At 43.5% G+C, this 15,244-nt stretch overlaps 1 long non-coding RNA gene across 3 annotated transcripts in view; it reads left to right on the forward strand.

Moving 5' to 3' along the window:
- LOC137323071 (uncharacterized) overlaps positions 1 to 15,244 on the forward strand; it is a 494,135-nt gene that overhangs the window by 404,957 nt on the left and 73,934 nt on the right. For 2 of the 3 annotated variants that reach the window (XR_010963290.1, XR_010963291.1), the window contains 2 exons: positions 3,082 to 3,178; positions 12,148 to 12,212. This is a non-coding gene — a long non-coding RNA (uncharacterized lncRNA). Of the gene's footprint in view, positions 1 to 3,081; positions 3,179 to 12,147; positions 12,213 to 15,244 lie in introns of those variants that run through there. The other variant, XR_010963292.1, reaches the window with a different exon arrangement.

Here is a 15,244-nt window from a genome sequence, read left to right on the forward strand (position 1 = left end):
GAAAACGTGGGCAGTATTGTCTGAGTTTGCAGGTTTGAAAACTGTGGCCAGTGCACACTTGAGTTTAATGGTTAGAAAACTGTGGGCAATGTCCCTTATTTTTTATGGTTAGAAAACTGTGGGAAATATTACCTGAGTTTAATGGTTTGTCAACTGCGGGCAGTGCCCCCGGAAACTGTGGGCAGTGTTGTTTGCATTTAATTGTTATAAAACTGTGGGCAATGTTGTCTGAGTTTAATAATGAGGAAACTGTGGACAATGCACACCTGAGTTTAATGGTTAGAAAACTGTGGGCAGTGTCGTCTCAGTTTAATGGTTAGAAAACCGTGGGCAGTGCCGCCTGAGATTAATTGTTAAAAAGTCGTGGGCAATGCACTCCTGAGTTTAATGGTTAAAAACGCACTGATGGTATTTGAGCCTCCTCCACTCCACCCTCTGTATCAGAATCTCCAGTTTCGTCAACAGGCGGCTGAGCAGGGGGTAAACATGTTTCGGTGAGGCTAATGTCTGGCCACATACAGACCAAGTAAATCAGACTGCACCTGGGTACCTAGCTGCTGTCAATCAGGGCTATTCCCAAAAGAATTCATTTCCATTTCTGGGACAAACATCTTTAAATCTTCTGTAAAACTACCTGCACTCACGTGTGGAAATAGTCCATTACTGAGATTCAAACACATTCCCGAAGGCGAAAAATCCTGACGGCTACATTTTTAAATCCTCCTCGTTCTATCTTTCTTCACACCCCCTCCAGCTACGCTAGAAAATGATGATTTTAGTTACCCTTCATATTCTGAAAATGCTTCATCAGTATGAAACCAAACTTCATAGGTTATACCCCCCTCCCAGGTCAGACACCAGGGGGTGATTTTAAACCCCAAGAACAGGTTGGCTGGGGGCGGGTGGAAGTTGGTTCGCTACCGCAAAATTTTCGGACTTTGCATTCCCAGTGGGAAGCCTGTAATTTTACGCGCTGACGTTAAACCTAGAAATAAAACCGGGTTGTGGTCACGACACAAAATGCAACTATTTTCAACTCCCACCCATCCCCAACCCACCCGTTCTTGGGATTTAAAATCATCCCATAGGTCCCTTTTGAAAATATTAAGACCCCGATTTTCAAATGAAATTGTGGGTGCATTAGGGGTGGGGGGCTGCGAACATCGGGAAGATCCCGAGCAGGTGAGGAAGCCTGCCCCAACCTGCTGACTTCCGGGTTTCCCTCAGACGCGCATGTGTCTGCGCGCGCTTCCTGAATGCGGAAGTCCCATCGGCAATTAAAGCCGGTGGAATGATAGTTAAAGAACCAAATGTATGTCACTGAGGTACTTAAGGTACTTTATTTCTGACATAGTGGATAGTTAAACCGATTTTAAACTTTCCTGGGCGGCTTTCCCCACGGTTTCTGATTCATGCCAGATCAGGCAAAAATAAAGTAAATAAGTTAAATAAAAAACCATTGCACAAAGTTAAAAAAACAAAATAAACCTACCTTTCCACCGATGTCAGCTGCACCCCCTGCTCCAATGTCCGAAGTCCCCGTCTCTGATATCTACCCTCTCCCCCGCCTGATCTCCCCCTCTACCTCCCCGATCTCCCCCTCTTCCCCCCCCCCCGATCTTCCCCGCTCCCCCCGATCTTCCCCTCTTCCCCCCCCCCCCCATCCCGATCTTCAGTGCCCACCACGCTCTGTTCCAGCGCCGGATGGCTTCTCTGTCTCTCTCTCTTTCTCTTCCCCCACGCCTCGAAGTTTCAGCTCCTGTCGGCAGCCAGCCTGTCAATCAGGCTGACTGCCAGGCGCGAAAACCGGAAACAACTTTAATCACCATCAATTACATCGTGATCGCGTCGGAAAAGGTAAGTTTTTTTTAATTTGAGTTTGCCACGCGCACCTCCCCCCCCCCCCCCCCCCTCAACTGCCATCCCGCCACCATTTCAAAATTGAGCCCTCAGACTCTGAACCTGTGTAATTTCAGAGATTCCACCCCTGACAGGATCAGGCGCACTGACCTCAGTCTGATCTGTGCTCCCGTCAAGTGACATTCCACGCTGGGGACGGAATCTCTGAAAATGTGCCATTACTGGTTAGGAAACTGTGGGCAGTGTCGTCTCAGTTTAATGGTTAGAAAACCGTGGGCAGTGCCCTTCAATATCTGTTTCATTGTATGGTTGTGTATCTGAGTTTGCAATTCCATGTCCTTGAATTTCCTCTGCATTTGTGCCCAGACCATCATGCCTGTGCCGGCTCTTTGAAAGACCTATCTCATCAGTCCCAATCCTCTGCACTTTCCCCATTGCCCTTCAAATTTCTCCTTTTCAAATATTTATCCAATTCCCTTTTGAAAGTTGTTATTGAATCTGCTTCCACCACCCTTTCAGGCAGTGCATCGCAGATCATAACAAATCACTGCATAAAAAAAATTCTCCTCATTTCCCCCCTGGATTTGTTGACAATTATCTTAAATCTGTGTCCTCTGGTACCGACCCTCCTGCCAGTGGAAATAATCTCTCCTTATTTACTCTATTTAAACCCTTCATTATTTTGAACACCTCTATTAAATCTCCCCTTAACCTTCTCTGCTCTAAGGAGAACAACCCCAGCTTCTCTAGTCTCTCCAATAACTGAAATCTCTCATATCTTGTACCATTCTGGTAATCGCCTCTGCACCCCCTCCAAGGTCTTGTCATCCTTCTGAAAGTGTGGTGCACAGAATTGGATGCAATGCTGTAGCTGAGGCCTAACCAGTGATTTTTAAAGGTTTATCATAACTTCCCTGCTTTTATACCCTCTGCCTCTATTCATAAAGCCATGGATCTCATATTATAAGGACTGTTTGCATACAAGTGTGTTATTTAGTGGTTTGCAAATAAATCTCTAAACACAGTTGCAAAAGAAGATATGCCTATTTCATAATGAAATTCCCCCAGGTCTGTGATGAAGCAGTTCTCTAAACATACTGACATCTCCCTCGATAACACTCTGGATTAGGGCGCAATTCAGTAAATTATACTTCCTCTTTCACGTACAAACACATATTATAATTGCATATAAAATGTGACTTATTCAATTTATATTTACAGATTGATTATTCCCACTCAACAAAAATCAATGCAGTTTCAAGTTGAAGATGTGAAGAATTGATTGTGAAGCACTTTGGGATGTCCTGAGGATTTAAAGGTGCTATATAAATGCAAGTTGTTCTTGTATATAAATGCAAGTTGTTGTTGTATATAAATACAAGTTGTATATAAATACAAGTTGTTATATTTAAATGCAAGTCCTTTCTTTCTTCTCACATCTCCACAGCATTTGTGGGACATTCAGCAATTGCCTAAATCATCTAATGACTATCAGAAAAGATTGTGAAAATATTTGCCCATGATTTGTACATTTTTCTGGGATGTGCAAGTTTCAAACCTTTTGATTATTGTACATTCCCCTGTAGTTTCCCCAGTAAGTGAGCAAATGGGATTCTAAAATTGGATTTCTATAGGGCTGCATTATGAAGACTAGTGCATGCTGTCCTCTGAAAATGTATCACCATGGTGAAGGTCTCCTGGATAGCTTTGATTAATCACGCTGGAGGTTTTAACACCAAATAGTGCTAACGGCAGCATAGATGCAAAATTGGCTAAGGGACAGAAAGCAGACAGTAGTGGTGAACGGCTGTTTTTCAGGCTGGAGGGAAGTATACAGTGTTGTTCTCCAGGAGTTAGTATTAGGACCACTGCTCTTTTTGATATATATTAATGACCTGGACTTGGATATGTAGCATATAATTTCAAAGTTTGCAGATGACATGAAACTCAGGAACGTAGTAAACAATGTGGAGGATAGTAACAAACTTCAGGAGGACATAGACTGGTGAAATGGGCAGACACATGGCAGATGAAATTTAACACAGAGAAGTGATACATTTTGGTAGGAAGAATGAGGAGCGGCAATTTAAACTAAATGGTACAATTTTAAAGAGGGTACAGGAACAGAGAGACTTGAGGGTTTATGTATTCAAATCTTTGAAGGAGGCAGGACAAGTTGGAAAGGCTGTTAAAAAAGCATATGGGATCCTGGGATTTATTAATAGAGGCATAAAGTATAAAAGCAAAGAAGGTATGTTAAACCTTTATTAAAAAAAAATGGTTAGGCCTCAGCTGGAGTATTGTGTTCAATTCTGGGCACCGCACTTTAGGAAGGATGTCAAGGCCTTAGAAAGGGTGCAAAAGAGATTTACTAGAATGGTACCAGGGATGAGAGACTTCAGTTATGTGGAGAGACTGGCATTGTTCTCCTTAAAGCAGAAAAGGTTAAGAGGAGATTTGATAGAGGTGTTCAAAATCATGAACAATTTTGATAGAGTAAATAAGGAGAACGGTGGGTAATCAAAGGACACAGATTTAAGGTGATCGGCAAAAGAGCCAGAGGCCACACGAGGAAACATTTTTTATGCAGAAAGTTGTTACGATGTGGAATGCACAGGGTGGTGGAAGCAGAATCAATAACGGCTTTCAAAAGGGAATTGGATAAATACTTGCAGAGAAAAAAATTACAGGGCTATGGGGAAAGAGCAGGATAGTGGGACTAATTGGATAGCTCTTTCAAAGAGCCAGCACAAGCATGATGGACTGAATGGACTCCTCCTGTGCTGTAACATACTATGATACTAAAAACGTAAAGGTATGTTCGTGTATTCAGAATTAGTACTATTAATTAACACAAGAAGCAATAAATCCCCCTGAAAAATCTGTAGATGACAGTCCAAGCGTCACGGATGTCTGATGCAGTAAAGAGAATTCCAGTGCTCTCCTTTCTTGGTGAATTGCTCCAATCTGAAGCCTGTGTAATTTCTTGTTTATAAATTTCAGTGAGCTGTTCTCTCATGCATTGATTTATGAAGGGCTTTACAAAGGGTAGTGATGCCAAAAGATTTTCTCTTCATATTTTCTCCCTCTTCTTGAAGGGGCTGACAGCTCCCAGGGCCACAGTTCTGTGCCATCTCCCCCAAATTCCCATTTTGCAGCCTTAAGCCTTGAGAATGAGTTTAGGCAGGCTGTTTTAACCATGGAGGCCATCACATCCAGTGCTGGTGTTTAGGCTGGTAGGAATGAGTGACACTGGCTGCTGTGAAATGTCGGGGAGCTCCAGGCAAGTGTGTTTTTACAATGGTAGGAAGGGATAAGGAAGATAAGTTACAGGGGGGTAGATTTTTGTTTCCCCACTTGGTAGCTAATCAGGTGGAGTGGGTTGCCCGACCATTATAGATGCCGTTCCATTTGATGGTTATTTCAATGGAATAAAAATCCATATAATGGGCTATAACGGGTGGGCGGTGTCACAGTTTCATGCACTTGAATGTGTGCAATGGTGGCAGTGAATGGCTGAGTGAGGAGAGATATGGTACTAACCTTCAGCTTGGGAGGGGTCCATTTTCCCTTTTCCCCACCCCTCTGTTATTGCTTCAAAAGAACGAATGGCCCGTCCTCCCATACGAGTTGGCCATAAGAATCGGATGTAGAAGTTTGCATTGTTATGATAAACAGGAATAAGTCAGGGCCATTGTACAGGCAAGAGTAGATGTGAGTACATGGACATATATCAAGCAATGCAGCTTCACAGAAAGGTAAAGAGTTAAGGCAGAGTTGTAGGTAGTTGCTGAGGCATCTAAAGCTGCCTGGTGGATAAGTGAACGTTCATGGTAAGCATTAACAGGAATTACAGATCGTGTGAGGGGCTTGGAAGAGTGAATGTCCCATGAATACATTGCTATCAGACTTAAGAGAATGTGGTGGATCTTGGACTTTTGCAGACCTTAGGGATAATTTTCTTAACTTGCATTTTCAGGAAGCAGCCTTGCCATCAAGTAATAAGTATAACGAATTTGGGTAGGTGCTGCACATGATTTTCTGGTTGTTTAACGGTCAAAAATTTGTGCGCACCCAACGTTTCAACATGCACTCCCGGCAGATGAAGCTACCTGCTGGAAACATGAAGTCGGAAAATTACCATCTGTTGGGGTCTGTAAACTTCTTTTTCATTTGCAACCAGCACCTCTGTGTGTTGCTCTGAGTTGACAGTGTATCCCACTCCAGCCATGTCTTTTACAATGTGCTTCTGTGAGACCGGTGCGCTTGTGGTCCAAATTTTTTTAAATATATTTATTCTCGGGATGTGGACGCCACTGGCAGGGCAGGCATTTATTGCCCATCCTTAGTTGCCCTTGATAAGATGGTGGTGATCCTTCTTCTTGAACTGTTGCAGTCCATGTTGTGAAGGTACTCTAACAATGCTGTTAGGTAGGGAGTTCCAGGAATGGCGATATATATTGCAGTGGGGATACTCGCGTCCCGTGGGTGCGGGTGACCCACCCTCATTGCTTGGGTTTTGGGAGCCCATAAAACCCTCCCACCGTTTAGGAATAACCAGGCTGGTATAAAGATGGAGCGAGTCTTCATGTCGCGGCCAGTCAGACTGTTAATCAGCCTACAAATTCTTCCACTACTTCACACTGTTCTCCAAGGGAAGAGTATGAAGATATGAAAACAACAATAACTGCTGTTTCCCCTTTACAAAAAGTGTTGTACCCACTACTGGTGTCTATGCAGATGAGTTTCTGATTATTTGCATACAAATTCGTGCAGGCATTAGTGTAGGCAGCTGAACGACCAGGAAACTTCTATTTGCAGCCTTTAAGAAAAAAGTTCAGCCTGCATTCTTCAGCAGCAGACTAGTATACAGGCAGAAATTAGAGGAACAGTGCTTGGCTGTTTCACTTCACTCTCCAATAACTTCACTGCCTGTCTTAGCAATATTTTTAATACACTTGTATGGAATTACGAGCACTCAAGTGGGCCTAGAGGGCAGCAGGGCATGGCACAAAGCCAGAGAAGAAACGTACATAATTTCATTCTGTCAGAACTCCAAGCACTCCTGGAGGGCACTAAAGGCAGGATGAACAGACTCCTGGGTGTGCGTACCAGAATTATCGCTTGTGCCACCTGGATGGAGGTGGCTTTGGCAATGACAGCCAACTCCCTCACACCCAGGAGAGCAGAATAGTGCCGCAAAATGTTCCACATCCTCAGCAGGACAAGCAAGATAATACACCTTGCCCACTCTGGACGCCAGCACATCCTTCACCCTCTTAAAGCAATACTTGCTCAACTAACCCTTCACAGTATACTCTGGCTAATGGGGGTCTTTAACTCAGCATCTTGCTCTATGGCCACACAGCTCCCTCAAACAAATTACATAACCAAATTACACAACCCCTCCTCCACTTTAACAGCCTCATTCCCCAAATCTCTTACTTCACCTCTTCCATGCCACTTGGCACACACTGAACTGCAGGAGAAATTGGTGCACAATACCCACCACAGGCAGGGCACCAGAAGGGGTTCCCCAACCTTAAGCGCTTATGGTGAAGGCCATGGAGCTCATGGGGAGGCACTCAGCTCTTGCTGAGATGGTGAGGTCGACGGCATCTTGCTGGCACCAAGTTACTGACTGAGCTCCTGCACTGTCACCCTGGCTGAATCTTTCCCGCACTCCCCACCCCCAACCCCCACTTCACTGTCTCCCTAATCCCAAAGGATGCACACCCATTCATAGCATCTACCCTCCTTCAATGCAGATCCACCACAGCAAGGGAGGATACAGTCAGGAGGAACATGATGATGGTGAAGATGATCATGAGGCCTAAGCCACCCAGGAGTTGCAGGTGCATGATATTGCCGTCTCTCAGGATAGCAGCACATGCCAAGCCTCAAGCCGCCCCCTCATAGCTTTACACCAGTGGATCAAGAGTGGCAACACCAAGTTTGCCAAAGTTAAAGCAGCAGAACAGGAGAAAGTCTGAGGAAATTCACCACGTCTTTCTTTCTATATGTCTCCAACTCCATATGACTCTCACGCGTAATCTGTCCCAGTTAGCTAATGAATTTAACCTATTTATAATCTGCTTTGAGATAAAATATTCCATATGTACAGTCTGTCACAATTAGCTAATGCTTTCTTTCATATATTGTATCTACTCTCAGATAATGGATTATTCCCATTAACAACCAGATAATAAATTATTCCAGATGTGCAGTTTGTCGCCAATAGATAATGAATTGTTCCATACTTGCAGTCTGTCAGAGTTCGAAAGTGAATTCCATATTTACAGTTTGCTTACAATTAGATAATTAAGTACTGTATTTCATATTTACAGTTGCACCGAGTAAGGTCCAGCCCAGAGCACCATTTATGTTGAGGTTCTTGGCTGTGCTGACCAGTCAGGCAGAGCGATGATGGGTGAGGAGCAGACATGGGTCTCCTTCTTGTGATGGTAACATTTTAAGGCCTTGGCACTGTGTCATTGTTTGGTTGGTTGGTTAGTGCCTGCTTTTAATTACAGTCTCAGCATAGACAGAGGCCCCAGCTTGATTTGATGTCAGTTGTCCCAGGTGTGTGGATAGAAGCCGAGAAGGAGACGGGGAGTGTTTGATTACAATATCACACTTTAGATTTATTAAAGGACCATTATTGTGTGAAGTATCTTGTATGACACTGCATCTGTAAACCGAGGGCTTGCTGTGATGTGATTGGCCTCAGTGCCCTGGCTAGTGTTGCTGCTATTGATCTAATGGCCATGGGCATGGACATTGGGTAAGGACACGGTTGGGCTCTGTTGGGATGCCACCTGAGTCACCATCTTCCAGAGAGGAGAGGAAGAAATAGAGAATTGAATATTGGAGATACAAGAGGGTAAATTTTAGCATCCTACCCTCCCAGTGCAGATCAGAGAAGTCGGTGCTGAGGTCTGCATTAATTTTAATGACTGATAGGTCGTAAGTGTCACAAATCAAGTGCACTAGCCGATTCTCCAGTTCACACTCCCATTGAGTGAGATTCCACACCGGGTTCAGAGTTTCTGAAAACATACTGAAAACATGTGACTAGTGGAGTTCCACAGGGATCTGTCTTGGGGCCTCAATTATTCACAAAATTTATTAACGACTTAGATGAAGGCATAGAAAGTCTCATATCTAAGATTGGTGGCATTGTAAGCAGTGTAGATGAAAACATAAAATTACAAAGCGATATTGATAGATTAGGTGATGGGCAAAACTGTGGCAAATGGAATTCAATGTAGACAAATGTGAGGTCATCCACTTTGGATCAAAAAAGGATAGAACAGGGTACTTTCTAAATGGTAAAAAGTTAAAATCAGTGGATGTCCAAAGGGACTTAGGGGTTCAGGTACATAGATCATTGAAGTGTCATGATCAGGTGCAGAGAATAATCAAGAAGGCAAATGGAATGTTGGCCTTTATATCTAGAGGACTAGAGTACAAGGGGGCAGAAGTTATGCTGCAGCTATACAAATCCTTGGTTAGACCACACCTGCAGTACTGTGAGCAGTTCTGGGCACCGCACCTTCGGAAGGACATATTGGCCTTGGAGGGAGTGCAGCATAGGTTTACTAGAATGATACCCGGACTTCAAGGGTTAAGTTACGAGGAGAGATTATACAAATTGGGGTTGTATTCTCTGGAGTTTCGAAGGTTAAGGGGTGATCTGATCGAAGTTTATAAGATATTAAGGGGAACGGATAGAGTGGATAGAGAGAAACTATTTCCGCTGGTTGGGGATTCTAGGAGTAGAGGGCACAGTCTAAAAATTAGAGCCAGACCTTTCAGGAGTGAGATTAGAAAACATTTTTACTCACAAAGGGTGGTAGAAGCTTGGAACTCTCTTCCGCAAACGGCAATTGATACTAGCTCAATTGCTAAATTTAAATGTGAGATAGATAGCTTTTTGGCAACCAAAGATATTAAGGCATATGGGCCAAAGGCAGGTATATGGAGTTAGGTCACAGATCAGCCATGATCTTATCAAATGGCGGAGCAGGCACGAGGGGCTGAATGGCCTACTCCTGTTCCTATGTTCCTATACCCCTAGGTGATCAGAGAGCAACTCGGCCCCAAGGTCAGTACAAGCTATTTGCACAGGGGCAGTGATGTAGATCTGGGAGCCCGTCAGCTTTCTGCCTGCCTGATTAGGGTACGCTGGAATGGGACAACCGCCCCAACATTTTCACAATTCTACACAAGGAGAAGAAAAGAACTGTCAACAGTGGGGAGAAAGAAAGATTGTAACAAATAGATGAAAAGAAGCAAAAGAAGAAATTGCTTCAAAAAATGTGAAGAGTTCATTAGTCCTACAAATCTGCTCTGGATTTGCAGATGTCACCAGATTTTTGGGGTGTTTTCATGAAATGAGAAACTGTTATTGCTGTTTAAGGCTAATTTATGGGCCAGGCACTATAGGCACTAACTCTAACTCTACACTCCCACTGGGAAGCTACACTCGGAAGGAGCATGGGTCAGAGATGGAGTTTACAACACGGTTGGGCCAAATCCCGAACACATTTCCTTCAAGCATGGCTCCTTGCTGAGAGTACAGGTTGGATCTTAATTTTAATAATTTTAATCTTAATAACAAGGGTGCAAAAGCTTACTCGGGAGTGGGACAAAGAGCCACGTCCATTTATATAACAGGTTCAATGGGCACAGTTTTTCTGCATTTAAAAAAAATCTTTTCCAGGAAGTAACAAATGGCAAATTGTTGTTAATTTTCTGCTATCTCTGAGCAGTCAGAGTAGGGAATTATTGCACAGCAAATGGGTATTGGGAAGATGCAAGCACTGTTGAGTTGATGCCAGATTTTTTTGTTTTGGTTACTGCCAGTGAAGCTGACCTCATCTGCTTTAACAGATTTGGATGTGATGCCAAATGGTAATCAATATCTCATTTATTAATTGTCAAATGAAACATGTAAAAGTACCCAATATTAAAAGACAGTCATAATACAGATATTAAAACAATATTGCCCTGTTCAATCTCTGGGCAGAGGTTGTAAATAAGTAAGCAGTATGGTCATTCCAAATTCTCTGATAGCTTGGCAGACTTCTGACATCTTGGAAGCCTTCTGACAGCTGGGCCATCTTCTTTGCATTGAGTTCAGTTGGGTTTTTATGGCCCCAGCCAGATCCTCCATATATAGAGTCGTTAGTCATAAGACCGTTAGAGATTAACAAGGTTGTTTAAGGAGTCAAGATGGTCAACTTGTTTTAACATTATTCATCTGGTCACAAGACCCTTTGCAAATAGCAAGGTGGCCAGTTTGTTCATCGCATTAGTCTAGCTATCTTGTCCTTGTCCTGTCCTTATCGCTATCTTTAGAGTGTTGTTCCGCTTTTTGGGTCGTTGTTTCCTTTTAATCACATAACTGTGGAGTGATAAAGTTCAGTCATTATTCAAAGGTCAATATCTTACAATTCAGCAAAATAAGCAACTTACTCAGCAAACCAAACAACACAGTTTGCAAAGCATGATGGTTAATAGCATAAAGAAAAGATGTCAACTTGTGCCTACTCCCAATATTCTTACAGATTCCCCACCTTGAGAGTGAGGAAACATTAAGGGCTTCAATCTCTCATCTATCCTTCAATAAGGCTGTCAGTTCTAAGTGTCCCTACCTCCAACTAACATTCCTGATAACACACTTAAGTACACATATGCTTTTATGGCCAAAATTTACAATCACTCGTAAGCTTTCTGTCTGGAGGATAATGTTTGCTTGCATTTTTGCAACATTGTGGTCTGTAACAGGCACCAATATCTTAGCTCCAAATTTAATAATTCTGGTTGGTGTAAAGCAAAATGTTAACTGCCAAAATCATAGAATCATAGAAGTTTACAACATGGAAACAGGCCCTTCGGCCCAACATGTCCATGTCGCCCAGTTTATACCACTAAGCTAGTCCCAATTGCCTGCACTTGGCCCATATCCCTCTATACCCATCTTACCCATGTAACTGTCCAAATGCTTTTTAAAAGACAAAATTGTACCCGCCTCTACTAGCTCGTTCCAGACACTCACCACCCTTTGAGTGAAAAAATTGCCCCTCTGGACCCTTTTGTATCTCTCCCCTCTCACCTTAAATCTATGCCCCCTCGTTATAGACTCCCCTGCCTTTGGGAATGGACTAATGGGGCATGATTTTAGCCCGGGGGCAGGGCGGGGGTGGAGGGTGAAATTCCTGGAGTATGATTTTGAAGTAAGGACGTCGTTTTTCTCTTTTTTGCCGGTCTCCCGCGCAACAGGCCGACTTGATTGACAGGCTGGCTCTCAATCGGACGGGAGAAGAACCAGGAAGAGGACGTGTTCAGGTAAGTGTTAGATGGGGGGAGGGGGGAGATCGGGGCTCACGGGGGAGGGTTCAGTCTACAGGGGGGAGCTCAGTCAACGGAGGGGAGTCTATCAGTCTGTCATCGGGGGGGGAGGAATCAGTCATCGGGGGGCTGTCATTCAACGGGGAGGGCGGTCAGTCATTGAGGGGTTGTCAGTCATTAGGGGGGCTCAGTCAGCAGGGGTGTCTGTCATCGGGGGGGGGTGGGGCTGTCACGGCGGCTGTCAGCAGGGGGGCAATCAGGCATCTGGGGTTTCAGTCATCGGGAGGGATCAGACATCGGGGTGGCTGTCAGTCACCAGAGGGTGAGTTGGGGTTAGGGGTCATGACGGGGTTGGACATCGTAGAGGGGGTGGAGATTGTGGGGAGGCCAAAGATCATGGGGGTGTCATAGATCATAGGGGGGGTCAGAGATCGTGGGGGGGTGTTGGAGATCGTGGTTGGGGGGGGGTCGGAGATCATGGGGGTGGTCACTGCAGGTAGGCTTTTTGGGCCTGGGGGAAGCCTGCTCCTCCGGGCCCACAAGCTGTGCCATAAAGGCACTTACCTAGAGTTTCGGGCCTGCTTGCCTCCTCTCACATGGCATGAAGGAGAAGTCCTGGGAATCCCAGCCCGTAGGGGCTAAAATCAAAAAAGCTTTGAAAAAGCCTCCTTGAAAGCTTTCACTGACCGACCCGCCTCCTAAGAGCGGATTGGTCGCTTGACTCTCGTCCCGTCCTCGTGAAAACTGGAAATGGGCGGGTTGGGAGCAGGTTTTAGATTTTTGCAATTGTTACTGCCCCCTCGCCCCCAACCTACCCCTTTTTTTCAGGCTAAAATCATGCCAATGGTGTAACCTTGTATGTAGTGCTTCTTATTTTTTGCAACACAATATTTTCCTTGCTCCGAATAAACGACACTTGTCCTTTTTGAATTCAATAGTACAATTAGGAGATTCTTCATCCAGAGTGAAACCACAAGCTGGCAGTGCACTTTGTAAAACATCACCTCTGTAAAACCAGGATCCACTTTTCCTGGAACAGCATGAAGTGTTTGGTGCAATCCAGAGCCCCTCTTTTCTCCTTTACTGATATCTTCGATCTTCGAATAATCTACAAGTTTCTTATGAATATCATCCTCCAACAAGCCCATCGATTCCACTTTAAATACTTTTATCAGTTTTACATCAGCAGATAGCAATGGTATTGCCACTGCCACAAGAATTAACCATGAAATAAAGCTTGCAAAGCTTCTTAGCATAATACACCAATCCAAATCTTCGCACTTTACACTAATCCATATTCCTAATCTGATTTGCAGATTTTCATTTGTTTGTCCAATATAAAATTTGGGATCTAATTGTTTTCTACAGCGTTTAACCCCGTTTTGAATCGAACCATTTTAAAAACTCTCCATACATAATTGCCTTTAAGGTCAGTTGTTCCTTAGTCTTTGTTATTCTGAATGATTGCCAATATCCCTAACCTGTCTCCCTGTCAGTCCTTTCATTAAAACCAGGGAATCTCCTTGTTCCGATATAGTATCCCCCATCTGCCTATTCATTCCTTTAAGTGATCCCTCTATTTCCTTGTGCATTGTTCTATAATGCTCCCATTGTCTCTATGTGAGTTCACCTAAACCTCTTCCCAATTGCACTTATTAAAACTGTGTACCATTTCTCAACGTGATAAAAATCTACAAACATTCAATTACATAAATCAGAAGATAAAAGATACAGAAGAAAAAAATTAACAGAGCAGAGATAATCTCTAACTGCAAATTATATCAAGCTTCTTGTGTTTGCATCACCACAAGTTCGTTCACAAATGTGGGCACAGAATTTGCATCTTATCCTGCGCCTGCCATTTTAAAGTTTTAATTACATTAGTCTCAATTTAAGATCACGTCTACACCGTCTGCACTCAGGCTGAATGCAGGGAAACATCCACATCAGCCTAGGTATCGGTTCCCCTGTTTGACACAACAATACAAATTGGGCACCTTTTATGATGCAGTTTTTTTGTCATACGCTGTTAACTTAGGCCTTTGCTTATAAACTTCTCCCTCTAGATATCCCACAGAATGTGGTTCTGCTAAATCAGTAAATAATTGTAGCATATCCCAGCTTGTAGATTGTTGATACAGGTGGAACTTCAACCCTCACATTTGTTTCACCATTTCCCTCAGAATACCTACAGACAAGGTCGTAGTCCCTTAACATATCTGGGACTTTACCTCACATCAAAATTCTCAGTGTCTGATCAATAAACAAAAGCACAAATGCTCCAAATGCCATACAAATGGTCGCCAGTCCTATTCCCTCAGCTCGCTCCGTTCCCTTGTATATCATCTCATTCATTTTATTCTGTGCCTGAGTGAAAATCTTGACAATATAAATGGCATATCGTTCTTCCTGTGCTAGCTCATTGATTGTGTTTAGGGTAGATGCATCAACCAGTTTGGCCCGCGCATGTTCATAATGACACGCGTGCTTCTTTATAGTCTCAACATTTATCCAATTCCAAATTGATATTCCTGTTCTGAATACCCCTGTTATTGCACCTACTCATCTCACAGCATCCGACTGTAATTGTCTTGTCCTAAAGATGCCCTCCTCTGGTCTAATTTCTATCCCCATTATGTTATCTATCACTTTCAACCTCTCGTTCCCATTTTATCTGCATGTCCCTTGTGAGCATTTGCCACAGTACTGTAAATTGGACATTATTTACTTATGGCACATTTTACAGTTTCTAAGTCCCTCCAATAATAAATGTAATTAATATCACATTATCCATTTTGCTTCATCTATGGAGAAAGCACAAATAATTATTTCTTCCGCCTCCATTTTCTTTGGAGACTTGGACTAGAACACCCTACACAATCTTGACCTGATGTCTCAACTGTCTATTGTCTTGGATGCTCTGTACTTTGCTACTGACTAATTTTCTCTGTTGGACGGCTGTAGACCCACAAGGTCAAAGTCGTCCCAAATGTGGAAGGCAACATAATTTTAGAATTTTATTGCAGCA

This window comes from Heptranchias perlo, chromosome 6 (genome assembly GCF_035084215.1).
Source record: "Heptranchias perlo isolate sHepPer1 chromosome 6, sHepPer1.hap1, whole genome shotgun sequence".
Classification (NCBI taxonomy): Eukaryota; Metazoa; Chordata; class Chondrichthyes; order Hexanchiformes; family Hexanchidae; genus Heptranchias; species Heptranchias perlo.